The sequence below is a fragment of the Carlito syrichta genome, unplaced genomic scaffold (genome assembly GCF_000164805.1).
Source record: "Carlito syrichta isolate Samal-C Ts95f unplaced genomic scaffold, Tarsius_syrichta-2.0.1 Scaffold309322, whole genome shotgun sequence".
In the NCBI taxonomy this organism is placed as follows: domain Eukaryota; kingdom Metazoa; phylum Chordata; class Mammalia; order Primates; family Tarsiidae; genus Carlito; species Carlito syrichta.
In genome coordinates, this window is record NW_007253418.1 from 246,392 (window position 1) to 252,712 (window position 6,321).

The 6,321-nt window shown below is 48.5% G+C and overlaps 1 pseudogene; it reads left to right on the plus strand.

Annotated features, from left to right (window-relative positions):
* The first annotated feature begins 2,031 nt into the window (after window positions 1–2,031).
* LOC103269601 lies at window positions 2,032–2,442 on the plus strand (annotated as a pseudogene).
* The last annotated feature ends 3,879 nt before the right edge of the window (window positions 2,443–6,321 follow it).

Here is a 6,321-nt window from a genome sequence, read left to right on the forward strand (position 1 = left end):
ATTTTTTTTTTTTTTGCTTCCCCCTCCACCTTTTATGATGTGTGTGCATACAGAGATCCAGAGCAGCTGTCCGGAACAGTGAGCCCTCAGACACCCCCACCAGTCACCAGCTGCACACCCTGCGGTTCTCCTTGGTCTCTTCCACAGTCTCTCAGGCTCCTTGCCTACAATGAGGACTAATCACTGATAGGATGTCAGCGTGATGAGGCATCTTCTTGCTGGTGCTGGGAGTGTCAGATATCACCCATCCTCCCGTGTGAGGGCCACAGGACAAGCAGACAGTGCCACACTGGGCAGACAGCCTCCAAGGAGCCTGCTAGAAGATAAACAGGAAGGTTTCTGACTGCTCCAGGCAGGCCCTGCTTGTTTGCCCCCCAAACTGAAGGAATCCATGTTTCCCAGCCCCATTTATGCCCCATGATCCTCTGAGCCTATGCCCCACGATACTCTGAGCCTATCAGCCCTATGACCTGTGTTTTTTTGTTTTTTGTTTTTTTGCTTTACCTCTATTTTGAGCAGCAGGCTTGTTCCCAGAAGCCCAGGGGGAGCACTCCCAATAATAGGGCAGTTGCCTAGATAGCTCCCATCTGATGTCAGTCAGTCCAACAGATCAATGGAAGCAAACTGGCCAGCATCCTCAGGGAGTCATCCAAAATTAGTTCCACATAGGAATGCATTGTGTAGATCGGCACTGTTCCATAGAACCTTCTGCAATGATGACAATGTTCTGTATCTCTGCACTGTCCATTACAGGAGCCCCAAGTCTACTAAATGCTGGAACTGTGGTTTGTGTGGCTGAAGGGCTAATGTTTATTTACTTTTGTTTCATTTTACCTAATTTTATTTTATTTTATTTTGGGGTTGGAATCTCACTCCGTTGCCCAGGCTGGAGTGCAGTTGCATGCTCACGGCCATCCCAGCATCAACCTGCTGGGCTCTGGCGATCCTTCTGCCTCAGCCTTGCAAGTAGCTGGAACTATAGGCGCGTGCTACCATGTCTGGGTAATTTTTGATTTATTGTAGAGACGAGGTCTCGCCAAGTTGATCGGACTGGTCTCGAACCCACAGGCTCAGGCAATCCACTCACCTTGGCCTCCCAAAGTGCTAGGATTACAGGCTGAGCCACCGAGCCCGGCCTCATTTTATTTTTTTAGAGACAGGGTCTTGGTCTGTCACCCAGGCTAGAGCACAGTGATGCCATCATAGTTCACTGCAGCTTCAAACTCCTGGACTCAAGTGTCCTTCCCACCTCAACCTCCAGGGTAGCTAGGATTACAGGTGCGCCAACATGCCCAACGAATTATTGTATTTTTTCTCATTTTGTTGCCCAGGTTGGCCTCAAAGTCTTGACCTCAAGTGATCCTCCAGTCTTGGCCTCCCAAAGCACTGGGCTTATAGACGAAAGCCATCTCGCCTGCCAATTTCATTTAAATTTAAGTTTAAATAGTCTCATGTGGTAGGCTGCTACTTTTCTGCGTAGTGCAAGTGTCGAACCAAAGCTTGGAATATGAAAACTTAATATCACTTGATCCTAATTATGAGATCATCTTGGGGGTATATTCCTCTTGGTTTACCTGGAAGAGCTGATTATTATACACAGCCTTGGAGGGAGATTTTTGTGTTCCCCAGAGCATCTATAAAAATGCTAAATAAGATTCTTCTAACAGCTTCTCAGCCAGAGACATGCCCATTGTGTAGCTGTTATGTTCTTCCTCTAAATCCATTAATTTTTCATGACAAAATAGCCCTCAAGGCCTATCCCCAGTTGTTCTACCTCCATCTCACCCTACTGCGACACATTTTAGACTTTGGTTTAAAATCTTTTCAGATGTTTCTGAGAAATTAAAGGGAATTCCATTCACAGGTTCCAAGGTCAACTTACTTTAAATACATTGCTTGGCCGTGAGTCCCCCATTTACAGATCACCATGCTTTGTCCTTTGTTGGGTATTCCTGTTTCCTGTGCTTAGCGACACTACCTCTCATGAGAAACCTCACTTTCTTCTTTCTGCCATCTTTCCATGCTGCCATCATGGCGTGCATGAATGTCCTGGCTGATGCTCTCAAGAGCATCGACAATGCCCAGAAGAGAAGCAAATGTCAGGTTCTTATCAGGCCATGCTCCAAAGTCACTATCTGGTTTCTAACTGTGATGATGAAGCATGGTTATATTGGCAAATTTGAGATCATTGATGATCATAGAGCTGGGAAAATGGTTGTGAACCTCACAGGCAGGTCAAACAAGTATGGCGTGATCAGCCCCAGGTTTGATGCACACCTCAAAGATCCAGAAAAGTGGCAGACTAATCTGCTTCCATCCTGCCAGTTTGGTTTCATTGTACTTACAACCTCAGCTGGCATCATGGACCATGAAGAAGCAAGACAGAAACACACAGGAGAGATGAAAATTCTGGGGTTCTTTTTCTTTTCTTTTTTGAGTTAGAGTCTCTCACTCTGTCATCCAGGTTGGAGTGCAGTGGCACGCTCATGGCCACCACAGCTTTGTCCTGCTGGGCTCAGGCAATCCTTCTGTCTCAGTCTTCCAAGTAATTGGAACTACAGGTACATGCCACCACATCCAGCTAATTTTTTTATTTTTATTTTTTGAGTTGGAGTCTCACTCTGTCGCCCAGACTGGAGTGCAGTGGCCGCTCCCGGTCACTGCAGCCTTGACCTGCTGGGCTCCGGCGATCCTTCTGCTTCAGCATTCTAAGTAGCTGGAACTACAGGCGCGTACTAGCACACCCGGCTCATTTTTTATTTTATTGCAGAGATGAGGTCTCGCCAAGTTGCCTAGGTGGGTCTTGAACCCGTGGGCTCAGGCAATCCACTCACCTCAGCCTCCCAAAGGCACGGGATTACAGGCTGAGCCACTGAGCCTGGCTTAATTTTTTTATTTATTGTAGAGATGAGGTCTCGCCAAGTTGCCCAGGCTGGGCTCAAACCCGTGGGCTCAGGTAATCCTCTCATCTTGGCCTCCCAAAGTGCTGGATTTATAGGCGTGAGCCACCATGCCCAGCTGAGATTCTTTCTCTAGGGATGTAATACATATGTACAAATAAAATGTTTCAATGGAATAAATAAATAAATAATAAAAAAACCTCACTTCCTTGGGAAGCAGAGGGGTGCATCGGGTACAACTCCTGTGGGCCCTTGGAGAGTCCTGTTTCTGTACAAGAGTCACTTGCAATCCCCCAAGTCACTGGAATCTATAATGCAAGACATGTTTCTGCCAACAGTGGCCTGGTTTTCATTTTTGAGGCACTCATATAGGTGCCACTCTCGACTGGGCCCAGCACACTGGCTGAGCCTCTCTTGAGAGTAGAGCACAGTTTGATTCGATACCTTTAGTTTTCCCATCTTTGGGCCTGTTTTAGGAATAAGAATCTTCTTTGTATCCTCTCCGAGAGAGCACTGACAAGACTGTCACCTTTCAGGTCCCTCAACTCAGTCAGAAGCAGTATTATGAAGCAGTTAATGAGTGGCTTCTGGACCTAGCTGCCAAGGGCTCAAATCCCATCTCTCTCACCTATCACCTGTGAGGCTCACCTATCACCGAGTTTTCCCCTCTGTCAAGTAGGGGGAATAAGAGTTCAACTCCCAGAGGGTCCTTGTGAGGATAAAGCAGGTTGGTTTGCATGGGGCATTTTTTACAGCAGTACTTGAAAGAAGCAAATGCTATGTAAGTATGAGTCATTTTTATTACCATAAGCAAAGTTTTCTTCGTTGGTTTATTTGACAACTTCTGGCAAACTTTTTTTCTCTTTGGAAACCACTCAGCAGCACTCTTGAAAGCCTCCTTTTGTGGCTGCATTTCTAGTTTCTACTGAATCTGCTGCAGGTTCTACCCTTCTCATTTGGATTCTCCTACTTGCTTCCAGTTAGCCAGCAGGGGAGTTTTTCAGTCTTCAGGACTCACATATCAAATCTTGCATTTTGGTGCACATTCCCCTTCAGTTCTTTTTTTGGGTGTGTGTGTGAATTGGAGTCTCACTCTGTCACCCAGACTGGAGTGCAGTGGCTGCTCCCGGTCACTGCAGCCTTGACCTGCTGGGCTCCGGCAATCCTTCCGCCTCAGCCTTCCAAGTAGCTGGAACTACAGGCGTGGGCTACCACGCCTGGCTGATTTTTGATTTATTGTAGAGATGAGGTCTCGCCAAGCTGCCCAGGTGGGTCTCGAACCCACGGACTCAGGCAATTCAGTCACCTCAGTCTCCCAAAGCACGGGATTACAGGTTGAGCCAACGAGCCCGGCTTCCCTTCAGTTCTAATAATATACTTTGAAAGCTTAAGATTTGTAAATGTCTGTTTTCACATTCTCATCTAAAACAGAATAGATGATATTTTCTCCCAATTCCTCTCCATGAGACCTCACTTTTCCCTCTTTTCCTCCTAGCTCCTAGACCTTCTTTTGGGAGTGGCCTGGGTTATGGTGGGTTCTAGGGCTGAGTGACTGATGTTCTTGAGAGTCCAGTCGGGTTCCCTGGAGAAGGCAGGGCCAGAGGAAGAGCTGGGAATGTGAAGACATTACAAAGACAAATGCACTTTATTGATAAGGCAACAGCATTATACAGGGCTGCGACAGAGAGCCCAGCGGACTAGGGCTACGTGGAAAGGAGGTCTGATTCACATTGAGACAGAGGCTGAGTGTCCTTCCTCCTCTTTCTAATGGGTTGGTGGAGTCACAACCCAGGGAAGGTAGAAAGGGGTCCCAGATCTAGAGGTGCTCTGTCTGGAATCTGGGGACACCCCCTCACGGGACTGGGTCAGCCACCTGGAGAATGGGAACTGGGGTCTGAGCTTAAGCGTGGGGCAGTGAAAAGGGCACTGGTCCATGAGTCCAAAGTCTGTTCCAGTCCTGGCACTACTTTTAACTAGTTCTAGGAGCTTGGGTGAGTCATGCCCTCCTCTACGTGTCAGTTGTCTTTAACAAGGGGATTGAACTAGCTTAGCAATTTTCAAGCATTTTCTCCCACTGGATAGCAAGCTTGACCAATGTTTTGCAGCTAAAATAAAACAAGGGTCTCTCCCAGGTCCTTGTAAAATAATAACAACAACAATAATAATTAATGTACAGAAATTTCACAATGTAAGTCCCCCCCCATAAATATCTCCAAATCAGTGGTGCCTGCTACCCTCTATGGTAGAATATAGTACAAAGTGGAATCTGAATCTGAAAACTCATAGCTAACAAATTTAAGATGAAGCCATATGTATGCTATCCTGCAACAAAGAATGTGACTTGCAGATATTTTTCCACCTGAGAAACAAGGGGCCAGGTGGACACTGAGGCTCTTGCAATGTTAAGTCTGATCCTTCCCGGGGATTTCCAGGGACCAAGAAACACTGGTGGAGGGGCACATCTTCCAGGGGTTTGTGTGGTCATTTTCCCATGGACATGACCTCCCTGGGATACAGCAAAAGAGCCATGGGCTTGGAGACAGCCGTGTTTCCCAACTCAAGCGCTGATCTGAAGAAGTCTCTGTGATCCTCCTGGAAGAGCTCCCTTTGAGCTGGTCCTGCACACACCTGCATCCCAGTCTCACAAGAACCCCACCCTGGAGTAAACAGACCAGGGATCCCACCTCCTGGGCTGGGTTGGCTGCAGAGGAGAACACAAACTTGAAGCTGTATTACCCCCGTCCCTGCCTCACAGGCCCCTTTTGACTTTTGGGTGGAGTGAGAATAAGAAGGGAACCAGCCCCACTTTATTCCACCCCTCTATGCTTTCTGCATCCAGCCATCAGAGGCTGCCCTGTTCTCTCTCCCCACTCCCTAGGGTGCTGGAGCGCCAGCCCCTGGCTCTGTGGGTGAGCAGCAGTCTTGGCACCACACCGAGGCAGCAGGAAGGCTGGACTTGGCCGCGGGGGTCTGGGAGTTCTCCATCCTGCCCCGCCAGGTTGGGAAGAGACTGCTCCCACTGTTTCTCCAGACTAGGACAGTGGGGAGAGTGGGCTGACTTCTGGGTTGCCCTCAGCGATCCAAGGGGCAGGGCTCACTTTCCTGGGCAGGAGGTAAGGCACTGGCAGGGGAAGGATCGAGGACAGGCTGGTGCTTTTCTGCAAGTGGAGGGTAATTCAGTCCTGCCATGTGGATCATTTGAAGGAGAGCTCCCACCTCAGTCAACCCCTTAGATCCAGGTTGAGGAGCCATGGGCGTGGTGGCAGGGGACAGCCTGTGGCCACTATTGACAACTCTTCTGTGAGGCTGGGTTTGTCCGTCTTTTCCTTCTTGGGCCTCTCAGCAGGTGGATTCTGGGCCTGGGGCCCCAGTGGCGGAAAGTCCACTGCACCAGAACAATTGCCTGTGAGAGTATCACCAT